The following is a 15,148-nucleotide window of genomic DNA, read 5'->3' as shown; positions in this document are numbered from 1 at the left end:
ATACAGTGCTTCAAGAGTAGGAAGACACGTGAAATCAACTCGGGTATTAGGAAAAGGAAGAGGAGTGTAATCGAGAGAACAAACTGCCCTATGAATGTGACAGTGAAGCTAAGGGAAGGGAAATGGTTCATTCTCTCTGTTTGTCTGGAACATAACCATAGCTTTGTGAGCACGCCTTCACTCACCAAATTCTTCCTCAGCTATAAACACATGAGTGAAGCAGAAATACTCCTGTCTAAGTTGCTGCAAGAAAATAGGGTGAAACCACGAAGAATTATGAGCATATTTAGGAGGCTGCGTGGTGGGAACTTTGGTAATTTGACATTTTAAATAAAAAATCTCGATAACCTGAAACAGGATGAGCGGATAAAGAAGATGAAGAACACAGATATTGAGTGGACTCGGCAGTATATCAAGAAGTTGCAGCAAGAGAACCCTGGTTTCATCTATAAGATGCAAATAGATGATGACACTGTGCGAAGCATTTTCTGGACAGATGCTCGGTCAAGATTGGACTACAAGTTGTATGGAGAAATCATATCCTTTGACACAACCTATAGCACTAACAAGTACAACATGTCATTTGCATCGATTGTTGGAATCAATGGACATGGACGAACAATAGTGTTTGGTTGGGCGCTGTTGCAAAATGAGAAAGCAGATACTTTCACATGGTTGTTTGAGACTTTTGTAGAAGTCATGCAAGGCCAGAAACCAGGGATAGTCTTGACTGATGAAAGTCGATGTTACTCGAGTGTTCGGAGATTCTCTCCATAGGTTCTGCATATGGCATGTGCTGAAGAATATGAAGGATAACATGGGTGCATACATGGCTTTGAGGGAAGGAATGGAAGAAGAAATGAAAATTGTATTGATGCAATCTGCCACTGTTGATGAGTTGAAAATTGGCAAGAGTTTTGTGCGAAGTATGACTGTGCAGAGCAAGATCATATTAACAGGATGTGGGAAATCCGTGCCCATTTGCAACTCATCAACAGTGGCAGATTTGGATTCATATGTTTCATGCTATGGTTAGGTTTACCTTAATTCTTCTTTCGTATTTGCGGATGCTTGCGAGGGGGCTTAATCATAAGTGGGATGCTTGTCCAAGGAAGGGCAGTACCCAAGCACCGGTCCACCCACATATCAAATTATCAAAGTAATGAACGCGAATCATATGAGCATGATGAAAACTAGCTTGACGATAATTCCCATGTGTCCTCGGGAGCGCTTTCCTTTATATAAGAGTTTGTCCAGGCTTGTCCTTTGCTACAAAAAGGATTGGGCCACCTTGATGCACCTTGTTTACTTTTGTTATTGGTTACCCGTTACGAATTACCTTATCACAAAACTATCTGTTACCGATAATTTCAGTGCTTGTAGAGAATACCTTACTGAAAACTTCTTGTCATTTCCTTCTGCTCCTCATTGGGTTCAACACTCTTACTTATCTAAAGGACTACGATAGATCCCCTATACTTGTGGGTCATCAAGACTCTTTTCTGGCGCCGTTGCCGGGGAGTGAAACGCCTTTGATAGGTGCAATTTGGTAAGGAAAAATTTATATAGTGTGCTGAAATTTACTGTCACTTGTTAATATGGAAAATAATCCTGTGAGGGGCTTGTTTAGGGTATCTTCACCCGGACCAGTAGAGCAAAGAGTTTCTCCTCAACCTACTGAACCTACTGAAAATGTTTACTTTGAAATTCTTTCGAGTATGATAGAGAAACTGCTAGCAAATCCTTTTATAGGAGATGGGACATTACATCCTGATATGCACCTAATCTATGTGGATGAAGTTTGTGGATTATTTAAGCTTGCAGGTCTGCCAGAGGATGTTATCAAGAAGAAGGTCTTCCCTTTATCTTTGAAGGGAAAGGCATTGACATGGTTTAGGCTATGTGATGATATTGGATCATAGAACTACAACCGATTGAAATTGGAATTTCATCAGAAGTATTATCCTATGCTTCTGGTTCATCGTGATCATAATTATATATATAATTTTTGGCCCTGCGAAGGAGAAAGTATCTCTCAAGCTTGGGGGAGGCTTAATTTAATGTTATATTCATGCCCCAATCATGAGCTCTCAAGAGAAATTATTATTCAAAAAATTTATGCTCGGCTTTGTCTTAATAATCGCTCCATGCTTGATACTTCTTGTATTGATTCTTTTATGACGAAGACTACTGAATTCAGATGGGATTTATTGGAAAGAATTAAACGCAACTCTAAAGATTGGGAACTCGACGAAGGTAAGGAGTTAGGTATAACACCTAAGTTTGATTGTGTTAAATCTTTTATGGATACCGATGCTTTTCATGAATTTAACACTAAATATGGACTTGACTTTGAGATAGTAGCTTCTTTCTATGAATCATTTTCTACTTATGTTGATCTCCCGAAGGAGAAGTGGTTTAAATATCATCCTCCCGTTGAAGTAAAAGTAGTCAAACCTATTAAAGTTGAAGAAAAGACTATCACTTATAATATTGATCCTATTATTCCAACCACTTATATTTAGAAACCACCTTTCCCTGTTAGAATAAAGGATCATGCTAAAGCTTCAACTGTGGTTCGTAAGAGTAATGCTAGAACACCTACACCCTCTGAGCAAATTAAAGTTGAACCTAGTATTGCTATGGTTAAGGATCTCTTGGTCAATAATATTGATGGCCATGTTATTTACTTCTGTGATGAAGCTGCTAGAATTGCTAGACCCGATACTAAAAATAAACATAGACCTGTTATTGTCATGCCTGTCGTTTCTGTTAAAATAGGAGATCATTCCTATCATGGCTTATGTGACATGGGTGCTAGTGCGAGTGCAATACCTCATTCCTTATACGAAGAAATTATGCATGACATTGCACCTGCTGAGATAGAAGGTATTGGTGTTACAATTAAGATTGCCAATAGAGATACTATTTCACCAATTGGGATTGTTAGAGATGTTGAAGTCTTGTGTGGTAAAGTTAAATATCCTACTGATTTTCTTGTTCTTGGTTCCCCACAAGATGACTTTTGTCCAATTATATTTGGTACACCATTCTTGAATACTGTTAATGCTAAGATAGACTGCAAAAAGGATATTGTTACTGTTGGTTTAGGGGATATGTCTCATGATTTTAATTTTGCTAAATTTCGTAGGCAACCCCATGATAAAGAATTGGCTAGTAAAGATGAAATTATTGGTCTTTCTTCTATTGTCGTGCCTCCTAATGATCCTTTAGAACAATATTTGCTAGACCATGAAAATGATATGTTTATGAATGGAAGAAGGGAAATAGATGGAGTATTCTTTAAACAGGGACCTATTTTGAAACACAACTTGCCTATTGAAATTCTAGGGGATCCTCCTCCACCCAAGGGTGATCCCGTGTTTGAGCTTAAACCATTACCTGATACTCTTGAATATGCTTATCTTGATGAAAAGAAGATATATCCTGTTATTATTAGTGCTAACCTTTCAGAGCAGGAAGAAGAGAAATTATTGAAAACTCTGAAGAAGCACCGTGCTGCTATTGGATATACTCTTGATGATCTTAAGGGCATTAGTCCCACTCTATGCGAGCACAAAATAAAATTGGAGAAAGATGCTAAACCAGTTGTTGATCACCAACGACAGTTAAATCCTAAGTTGAAAGAAGTGGTAAGAAATGAAATACTAAAGCTTCTGGAGGCAGGTATAATTTATCATGTTGCTGATAGTCAGTGGGTAAGTCATGTCCATGGTGTCCCTAAGAAGGGAGGTATTATTGTTGTTCCTAATGATAAAGACGAATTGATCCCACAAAGAATTGTTACAGATTATAGAATGGTAATTGATTTCCACAAATTAAATAAAGCTACTAGAAAGGATCATTGCCCTTTAACTTTTATTGATCAAATGCTAGAAAGATTATCCAAACATACACATTTTTGCTTTCTAGACAGTTATTATAGTTTCTCTCAAATACCTGTGTCGAAAGAGGATCAGGAAAAGACCACTTTTACTTGTCCTTTCGGTACCTTTGTTTATAGACGTATGCCTTTTGGTTTATGTAATGCACCTGCTACCTTTCAAAGATGTATGACTGCTATATTCTCTGACTTTTGTGAAAAGATTGTTGAGGTTTTCATGGATGATTTCTCCGTGTATGGAACTCCTTTTGATGACTGCTTTAGCAACCTTGATCGAGTTTTGCAGAGATGTGAAGAAACTAATATTGTCTTGAATTGGGAGTAGTGCCACTTTATGGTTAATGAAGGTATTGTCTTGGGGCATACAATTTCTAAAAGAGGTATTGAAGTTGATAAAGCTAAAGTTGATGCTATTAAAAAGATGTCGTGTCCCAAGGACATTAAAGGTATAATAAGTTTCCTTGATCATGCCGGTTTTTTAGGAGGTTTATTGAAGACTTCTCAAAAATTTCTAGGCCTCTGACTAATCTCTTACAAAAAGATGTTCCTTTTGTCTTTGATGATGATTGTGTTGAAGCATTTGAAATACATAAGAAAGCCTTGATTTCTTCACCTATAGTTCAGCCATCAGATTGGAATTTACCCTTTGAAATTATGTGTGATGCTAGTGATTATGCTGTAGGTGTTGTTCTAGGACAAAGAGTTGATAAGAAATTAAATGTTATCCAATATGCTAGTAAAACTCTAGACAGTGCCCGGAGAAATTATGCTACTACTAAAAAAGAATTTTTGGCAGTTGTATTTGCTTGTGATAAGTTCAGACCTTATATTGTTGATTCTAAAGTAACTGTTCACACTGATCATGCTGCTATTAAATATCTTACGGGAAAGAAAGATGCTAAACCTAGACTTATTAGATGGGTTCTCTTGCTACAAGAATTTGATTTGCATATTATTGATAGAAAGGGAGCTGAGAACCCCGTTGCAGACAACATGTCTAGGTTAGAGAATGTTCTCGATGACCCACTCCCTATTGATGATAGTTTTCCTGATGAACAATTAGATGTCATAAATGCTTCTCGTACTGCTCCATGGTATGCCAATTATGCTAATTACATTGGTGCTAAATTTATACCACCTAGTTTCACATACCATCAAAAGAAAAAGTTTTTCTATGATTTAAGACATTACTTCTGGGATGGCCCACACCTTTATAAAGAAGGAGTAGATGGTGTTATTAGACGTTGTGTACCTGAGCATGAATAAGAAAAGATCCTACGCAAGTGTCACTCCGAGGCTTATGGAGGACACCACGCTGGAGATAGAACTGCACATAAGGTATTGCAATCCGGTTTTATTGGCCTACTCTTTTCAAAGATGCCCGTAAGTTTGTCTTGTCTTGTGATGAATGTTAAAGAATTGGTAATATTAGTAGACGGCAAGAAATGCCTATGAACTATTCACTTACTATTGAATCATTTGATGTTTGGGGCTTTGATTATATGGGACCGTTTCCTTCCTCTAATGGGTATACACATAATTTAGTTGTTGTTGATTACGTTACTAAGTGGGTAGAAGCTATTCTAACTAGTAGTGCTGATCATAACACCTCTATTAAGATGCTTAAAGAAGTTATTTTTCCTAGGTTTGGAGTCCCAAGATACTTAATGACTGATGGCGGTTCACATTTTATTCATGGTGCTTTTCGTAAATGCTTGCTACGTATGATGTTAATCATAGAATTGCATCTCCGTACCACCCACAGTCTATTGGTCAAGTAGAACTGAGTAATAGAGAGATTAAATTAATTTTGCAAAAGATTGTTAATAGATCTAGAAAAAATTGGTCCAAGAAACTTGATGATGCATTATGGGCCTATAGAACTGCATATAAAAATCCTATGGGTATGTCTTCGTATAAAATGCATGTCACTTACCTCTCGAACTAGAACATAAGGCATATTGGGCCATTAAAGAGCTCAATTATGATTTCAAACTTGCTGGTGAGAAGAGACTATTTGACATTAGCTCACTTGATGAGTGGAGAACCCAGGCCTATGAGAATGCCAAGCTGTTTAAAGAAAAAGTTAAAAGATGGCATGACAAAAGGATACAAAAGCGCGAGTTTAATGTAGGTGATTATGTTTTGTTATACAACTATCGTTTAAGATTTTTTGCAGGAAAACTCCTCTCTAAATGGTAATTTCCTTACGTTATCGAGGAGGTCTGTCATTCCGGTGCCATAAAAATCAACAACTTCGAAGGCACAAATCCGAAGGTGGTGAACGATCAAAGAATCAAACATTATATCTCGGGTAATCCCATAAATGTTGAAACCAATGTTATTGATACCGTAACCCCAGAGGAGTACATAAGGGACACTTTCTAGAATGTTTCAGACTCCGAAAAGGAATAGGTATGTTGTACGGTAAGTAAACTGACACCAAAACAGTTCTAATAACATTTTTTCTTCGTTTTGGAATATTTAAGAAAATAGGAAAATAAGAAGTAGTCCGAAAGGGACATGAGGCATCCACGAGGGTGGAGGGCGCGCCCTACCCCCCTGGGCGCGCCCCCTGCCTCGTGGGCACCTCGTGTGCCCTTTGGACTCCGTTTTCTTGCACATACTTCTTTTGGTCGGCAAAAATTCATTATATAATCTCCCGAAGGTTTTGACCACCATACCACGCAAATATCTCATGCTTTTGTTACGAGCTGTTTTTTCTGACAGATCTAGATCACCATGACGTCTTCAACCGCCCCCAAGGACAAATTTTTCAAGAAGGTCATCAACCCCTACCTCACGGAGGTGCTGAAACACCCTCAAACCATTGAGATGCATGAGGAGGTGCTGCACATTCACGATGTTGAGGGACCAAGGAGGACCGGAAGCGTGGAGACAAGACTCGAAGCAAATGGAGCAACAAGTTTTCAAGTGCCAGGGGATGGTGGAACACGGACTCAACGCCAACCACATGATGATCGCGGAGTTCACCAACAACCACAAGCTGGATGCCAAGAACATTGGGGAGACCATCTTCAAGCTTCAAGAGAAAATCGAGCACCTCCAAGCCCAGATCTATGACCTGCAAAACCAAAAAGTGTGAGTATGAATATAGATTCAAGAGGATGAGTTTGGTCGCAGATTTGAGGATCCCAAAGACTCGATCATCCTTCTATGATGGTGAGCCTATGCCTTGGAAGATGGGCGACAAGGCTACATCATCAACAACTCCATCATCACCACCCCGAAGAAAGAGACATAAATACATGGGTATGGGCACTGCCCTTGGAAACTTCCAAGCTTAGGGGAGGTGCCCCGGTATCATATCACCATCACACTTCTATCTTTACCTTTTTCTTAGTTCGATCCTTTTGGTTATATCTTGATCTAGTAGAATAAAGTTTAGTATGATCTAGCTTTGAGTTTTGTGTTGATCCTTATCTATGTAATCGAGTCTGTGAGCTATATATAATAAAGATTAGTCTTAAGTCGAGGGCTTGGTTATCTTGCTATGATCTTGAGGGAGTAAAAGAAAAAAAGAATAAAAAGAAATAAAGAGATCATTTTGATCTTATGGAGAGTAATGACTTCACATATAAAGAGTATGATGAATAAAAGTTGTTGAGAGCTGACAAACATAGTTTTGGTCATCGTTGCAATTAATAGGAAGTAATAAAGAAAGAGAGGTTTTCAGATATAAATATACTATCTTGGACATCTTTTATAATTGTGTGCACTCATTAAAATATGACATGCTAAAAAGTTTATGTTGGACAAGGAAGACAACGTAATGGGTTATGTTTTCTTATATCCGAAATAAATTATATTGTCATGGATCATCCAACATGTTGAGCTTGCCTTTCCCCCTCATTCTAGCCAAATTATTTGCACCAAGTAGAGATACTACTTGTGCTTCCAAATATCCTTAAACCCAGTTTTGCCATGAGAGTCCACCATATCTACCTATGGATTGAATAAGATCCTTCAAGTAAGTTGTCATTGCTGCAAGCAATAAAAATTGCTCTCTAAATATGTACGATCTATTAGTGTGGAGAAAATAAACTTTATACGAGCTTGTGATATGGAAGAAATAAAAGCGACGGACTGCATAATAAAGGTCCCTATCACAAATGGCAATATAAAGTGACGTTCTTTTACATTAAGATTTTGTGCATCCAACCATAAAAGCACATGACAACCTCTGCTTCCCTCTGCGAAGGGCCTATCTTTTATTTTTGTCTTATACCTTATACAAAAGTCATGGTGATCTTCACCGTTCCTTTTTACACTTTATCCTTTGGCAAGCACTATGTGTTGGAAAGATCCTGATATATAACTGGATGTGGGTTTTCATAATAAAGGTCTCTAATGCATATCTTCGACTGAAGTTGCACTCTTGAGCTTAGCTTTGTCAACAATGGCCTTTGATCTATCGAGCTGTGGAAGAAGAAGCGAGAATTCCTAAAATATTGTAGAGATGTTGTTAGGAATCTAGAATGGTTCTTACAAATGAAGTCCAAAAGTTGAAAGAATGGCTACTATCTTGGTATTAAGTTCAGTAGAAGTTGCAAGAAGATATTTCCATGTCGAAGGTGTTGTCCGTATTTTACTACCTCTGAGGTTCCACTCTCAAGGAAAACACCCTTCAATCGACTATCTGCAAGATATAACAAGGTAAAAGATTATCAAAGATGTCAAGAAAGATTTTTGCGGCTAAATAACAGGAAAACTTTTCAGCCACAGGCTTTTTTATGCCCCTGCATACACACAACAATCATCAACTTCCATATACATGGACTTTATTTTCTGACAACATGAGCTTTGTTGTTGTCGCTGTACATGAACTTCTCCTATAACCAACTATTTGACTGTATAGAGCACCTAGTGCAAGAAAAGAAAAATAGCCTCCTTATCTACTAAAAGGTGATGGTTCGTTGGGTCATCTCTGCACAAAATTTATATATCCAGGGCAGAGTGCGCGGAAACGCTAGCTTACAGGCTCTGTCATTAACTTGAGCAACCAGTCCTGCCATCATATGGTACACAATTTATTCAAGCTAGCAATTTCACTTTCAGCCACTTGCTTGGTGGTATTGCATGGCAGGATGTCGCTCCCGCTTCTCACAACTGTCTAGTTGTAGATCTTTACAGGCCTCTCAAATGAATGGCGGTTCTGCGCACAAAATATGAAATTAGGAAAATTCCAAACAACATGCCTGATATTATTGGCAAAAGTTGCAACAATGTGCAGCAAGTACCTGGTTAGCATTATGTGCCTTTCTTGGCGCTATGTCCGGGTGCTCCAGTCCAAGATACTGCTCCCAAGCTCCATACATGTTTATCTAAACAAGTTTATACAATTGAAATCAAATTAAGCGCTACAAAAGTTGCTTCATCAAGTAGATACCTGGCATCATAGTACCTGAAATCTCGTGGCTACAGTGTCAGAATCTTCAAAATAGTCTGGGCAACCAAGGGATATGTACGCAAATTTCCACCGTTCAAATAGAACATTTGTTAGCACCGGCCAAGTACATTTTAATCAATGTTTGCACTAGGTGTCAGCTCCACATACAAAATGCAAGATAAACACGCCTCGGAGAAATAAAAAGATAGTATGTATCATGTTTAAAGCAGCCCAACAACTTCAAATGGACAAAGCCTAATTTTCTAGAGATTATTGCCAAGCTTAGACCAATGCAGACAATTAATTATATGCATTGTGGATGATGTGTCATGCAGATAAGCAACTCATGTCCTAGCCCAAGGGAGTTGTCGCCAGTTGGGATGGACCCCCGCTATCTTCCAATAAGTATTAATACTTCCTCCATCCTAAAATAAGTGCCTCAATTTTGTACTAACTTTAGTACAAAGTTGTACTAAGGTTAAGACACTTATTTTGGGACGGAAGGAGTACCTTTCCAATTAGGTTAACACCAATTTAGAGAAGCATAATTTAGTTATTTATTTTAGATTGTTAGACTTCGAAACACAGAGGGTCCCTTTGATGAAATTAATAACCTCCACTATATCCCCCATCACCTAAGAATTCATGAACCAAGGTTTGTGACAGTATGCGTCGGAATATTTAAAGTTCCACATCGAAATATATAGGCGATAAGCCGCTAACGAAAAACATACCAGAAAAAAGAAAAAGCTTACGCTTTTCATAATCATTTTATGAGCGCTAACCAAAATTTGATAGCTAACTGTGTTTCTTAAGCGCCGAGTGAGACCTTGGGCTATAAATGCCAACTCGGATATTTGATGTTTGACTGGTGTTAAATATTCTAACTAGTAAGCATACACATATCTCAATAACATCACATCTAACGAAGATTGGGCGGCGGACACAGATGCACTATGCCGCTATAGCAAAAAAATAAAACCACATATTTATATACATCGCAATATATGCTGCAGAGACCATGGAAAAATCCTCTTTACCTTGGAGAAATCCCCATCTGAGACCTTAAGCTTTTTCTGTAAACGTTCTTTAATAGAAGATAAGGTCTCATCCTCACGAATAACCATAAAGAAAGGTTCTCCAAAATTCTAAACTTGCTGTGGAAATCAGGATAAATATCAAGCATGTGGTTAACTAGAGATCCAAATATGCTATCAGAAGCAGACCAAGGAAATCTTTCTTAGCAATAATTGCCTTGCCCCCAATTCCATCATTTATGCTGGATGGTGGGCAGAACACAACAATGTCAAATATTGGAGTATTAGAGACACAGCTAAGCATTTCTTTCAGTGAACGACAAAGTAACTTAAAACCAAATGTGGTACAATGACTAAAAGTTCGTCCAACTGCATTTGAGGAACTACTCACAACCAGGCTGTATTTTTTGTGTTTTACAGAACACAACCAATAGCATAATTGGTTTGATGCCAAAAGTTGGCATGCCAAATTTTGGCACTAATATTGGCTAGAGATTGGTTGATTGCTAATTTTCAGAGAGGATTTTTTGTTCAAGGCATATACACAAACAGCTTGTGTGCACTACTAGTAGAAGAGAGGGCAGCTCGACGCGGACACCCTGGGCGTGGGGGCAGAGTCGAAGGCGACAGTAGCATGGAGGAAGAGGGGCAGCAGTAGTATGGAGGAAGAGGGTCAGCGGGAGCATGGAGGAAGAGAGGCGGTAGTGATGACTAGGTGGTGTGCGGCGGCTTTGTTCCGCACAATGGAGCCGGGAGGCCGGCCGGGAGGAGGATGGTGGCAGTGCAGGGTGGCGTGGGCGGCTCTCATGCCGGCGGCGGAGGGAAGAAAGTGAGCACAGGGTGTGACGCCCCCGATTTAATCGTACACTAATCATACACGCAAACGTGTACGATCAAGATCAGGGACTCACATGAAGATATCACAACACAACTCTAGAAATAAAATAAGTCATACAAGCATCATATTACAAGCCAGGGGCCTCGAGGGCTCGAATACAAGAGCTCGATCATAGACGAGTCAGCGGAAGCAACAATATCTGAGTACAGATATAAGTTAAACTAGTTTGCCTTAAGAAGGCTAGGACAAACTGGGATACAGATCGAAAGAGGTGCAGGCCTCCTGCCTGGGATCCTCCTAAACTACTCATGGTCGTCGTGAGAGGGCTGCACGTAGTAGTAGGCACCTCCCGAGTAGTAGTAGTCGTCATCGACGGTGGCGTCTGGCTCCTGGGCTCCAACGTCTGGTCGCAGCAATCGGGTATAGGAAGGGGAAAAAGGGGGAGAAAAGCAACCGTGAGTACTCATCCAAAGTACTCGCAAGCAAGGAGCTACACTACATATGTATGCATTGGTATCAAATGGAATAAGGGTATCATATGTGGACTGAACTGCAGAATGCCGGAATAAGAGGGGGATAGCTAGTCCTTTCGAAGACTACGCTTCTGGTAACCTCCATCTTGCAGAACGAGAAGAGAGTAGATGGTAAGTTCACCAAACAGCATCGCATAGCATAATCCTAACCGATGATCCTCCCCTCGTCGCCCTGTGAGAGAGCGACCACCGGTTGTATCTGGCACTTGGAAGGTTATGTTTTATTAAGTATCCGGTTCTAGTTGTCATAAGGTCAAGGTACAACTCCAAGTCGTCCTGTTACTGAAAATCACGACTATTTGAATAGATTAACTTCCCTGCAGGGTGCACAACATTTCCCAACACGCTCGATCCCCTTTGTCCGGACACACTTTTCTGGGTCATGCCCGGCCTCGGAAGATCAACACGTCGTAGCCCTACCTAGGCACAACAAAGAGGTCAGCATGCCGGTCTAAATCCTAAGCGCGCAGGGGTCTGGGCCCATCGCCCATTGCACACCTGCACGTTACGTACGCCGCCAGTGAGCAGACCTAGCAACCTCCATTACAAAGGAAGTTGCGTTACGCGGTCCAACCCGGCGCGCGCCGCTCAGTCGCTGACGTCATGAAGGCTTCGGCTGATACCACGACGTCGAGTGCCCATAACTGTCCCCGCGTAGATGGTTAGTGCGTATAGGCCAGTGGCCAGACTCAGATCAAATACCAAGATCTCGTTAAACGTGTTATCTTGAAATAACCGCGAACGCCGACCACGGCCAGGCCCACCTCTCTACTAGGTGGTCTCAACCTGCCCCGTCGCTCCGCCACAAAGTAACAGTCGGGGGCCGTCGGGAACCCAGGCCCACCACTACCTGGGTGGAACCACCTGCCCCTTCAGCCCCCATCTCCAAACAGTATCATAGGTAATGTAATATTGTAAAGTATATAGTATATGCCCGTGATCACCTCCCGAAGTGATCACGGCCTAGTAGTATAGCATGACAGACGGACAAGAGTGTAGGGCCACTGATGGAACACTAGCATCCTATACTAAGTAGAAGGATAGCAGGTAAAGGTAACAACAGTAGTAGCAAGGACGGGCTATGCAGCAGTATAGGATTAACTGAAAGCAGTAACATGCTACACCACTCTAATGCAAGCACTATAGAAAAGAATAGGCGATATCTGGTGATCAAGGGGGGGGGCTTGCCTAGTTGCTCTGGCAAGGAGGGGTCGTCTTCGATGTAGTCGAATACACAGACATCGGCAGCGGTCTCGGTGTCTAGCGAGAGAAGAGGGGGAAGAAGCAATAAATATTTAAGCAAACAGATGCATAGCGATGCATGATATGACAAGTATCGGTGCTAGGGGTGCCCTAACGTGGTATGAGGTGATACCGGCGAAGGGGGAAAACATCCGGGAAAGTATCCCCAGTGTTTCGTGTTTTCGGGCAGAGGAGCCGGAGGGGGAAAGTTGCAAGCTCAATAGGTTGGGATGCGTTGCGGACGAACAGGCTGCGTATCCGGGTTTGTCTCGTCGTTCTGAGCAACTTTCATGTACGAAGTTTTTTCATCCGAGCTATAGATTATTTTATATTAATTTTAAAAGATTTAAATCATTTTTAGGATTTATTTAATTATTTAAAACAACATTATCCAGAACAGTGTTTGCTGACGTCAACATGACATCAGCAGTCAACGTTGACCGTTGACCTGGTCAACCTGACGTGTGGGTCCAGTGGGACCCACCTGTCATTCTCTACTTAGCCTAATTAGGGTTTAGGTTAACTAACTAAGATTAATTAGTTGTTTTAGTTTAATTAATCAAAATTAATTAAGTTAATTAATTCTTTAATTAATCCTCTAATTAATTAATTAATTAATTTAATTAATAATTTTTATTTATTATTTTTTAATCCTTAAAAAAACGTTCTGGGCATTGGGGCCCATCTGTCATAGGCCCGAGGGGGGCCATAGTGGATTCGGCGTTAGCGGGCGCCGGCACGCCCAGGTTAACAGGAGGCCGGGCGCCAGCCACGGGCATGGCGACGCCGGCCGCCTGAGGCGACAGGGGCAAGGCCAAGGCGAGGCGGGTTGGTCCAACCAGAGGTGGGGGGATGGGGCGGCGCGCGGTCGTAGGGGAGCAGCGACGCAGCTGTTGGGGGCTGCGGGCATGGGTGGCGGATGCGGCGCACAACATGGAGCGATGGTGAGCGAAACCGAGCGGCGAGGGCAGTGGTTAGGCACGGGCGGAGCGGTGGTGACCAAAGTGTGTGGCGATGGAGCGGCAGGGGGGCGACGGCGTGGCCGTCACGGTGGTGTGCGCGCGCGCGTGGACAAGCGGCCAGAGTGGACGACGAGTGCGGGGAGATGAGGAGAGGTCGGGGGCCTCACCGGGGTTGGAGGGGACTGGGCAGCGGGGCTCGTGGTGGGTGACGGGGAAGCGCGACGGAGAGGGGAGGCAGTCCGGTGAGGTGGTCCTGGTCGACGGCGAGGCGAGGTCGCGGCTTCAGGCGGGCTTGCGCGAGGGAGAGGAGGGGCGAGAAGGCAACGTCGACGGCAGGCGACGACGATCCAGGGCGGTGGCGTCGGTGTTGACGGGGTGACGGGGTCAACGGGGTGGTCGCCCCAATCCCGATCTGGATCGGGGGAGTGAGAGGAGAGTGGGAGGAGTGGGGATCTGGTGGTGGTTAGGGTTCGGGGATGTGGCCTTGTAGGCCAGAGAGAGGGGGGGCTGGGCTGGTTGGCCGGGACATGGCCCAGTTGGGCCGGGGGCTGCTGGGCTGGAGCCCAGTGAGGGTGTTTGCTTTTTACTTTTCTTTGTTTTCGGTTTTGTATTTTCCTTTTTTTCATTTATTTAATTTTCTGTTTTTTATTTAGTCCCAGCTATCAAATAAATTTTGTTGAATACAAAACTTGCCACATAAATATCGGGTCATATAATGGAGCAGCACGCAAAGTTTCAAAACATTTTAAAAGGGATAAATATTTGTTTATCTTTAAATGGTTAATTTAAATGTTGTTTGCTCCTGTTTTAAATATCATAGAGGCCTATCAACATTCCCAATAATGTTGCTTGATGTTTGTTAATCGGTTAGTGAATACTTACAACCCTTTGAACATTTTTAATTCACTGTTTTATGAAATTATAATTTGACTTGTTATTCGAATTTGAATTTGATCTCAGTTTGAAACAAGTGAGGTTGATCAATAGTTTAATTATGATTACCTGGCATGATTAGCAAAGGGTTACTGTAGCTTAATTACCCGGGCGTCACACAGGGGAGGGCCACAGGTGGGGGAACATGCATCGAGTCACCGATCTGGGGAGGCACTGGAGGGAAGAAGGCCACGATGGGAGAGGAGGAAGGTCGCAGCGGCAGAGGAAGAAGGTCGCGGCGGCCGAGGAGGATGGATGCGTCTGCCGTCGGTGGTCGAGGAGCGGTGGC

The 15,148-nt window shown here is 41.9% G+C and overlaps 1 long non-coding RNA gene across 1 annotated transcript; it reads right to left on the bottom strand.

The window, feature by feature from the left end:
- Positions 1-8,311: 8,311 nt before the first annotated feature.
- LOC125541469 lies at positions 8,312-9,021 on the bottom strand. The gene is made up of 3 exons (XR_007297541.1): positions 8,904-9,021; positions 8,521-8,564; positions 8,312-8,368 (listed from the first exon to the last, which is right to left on the bottom strand). It is a non-coding gene; the product is annotated as an uncharacterized LOC125541469 (long non-coding RNA).
- Positions 9,022-15,148: the final 6,127 nt, after the last annotated feature.

The sequence above is a fragment of the Triticum urartu genome, chromosome 2 (genome assembly GCF_003073215.2).
Source record: "Triticum urartu cultivar G1812 chromosome 2, Tu2.1, whole genome shotgun sequence".
In the NCBI taxonomy this organism is placed as follows: Eukaryota; Viridiplantae; Streptophyta; class Magnoliopsida; order Poales; family Poaceae; genus Triticum; species Triticum urartu.
Note: the sequence above shows the minus strand (reverse complement) of the source record. Positions and strands in the feature narration are given on the sequence as shown.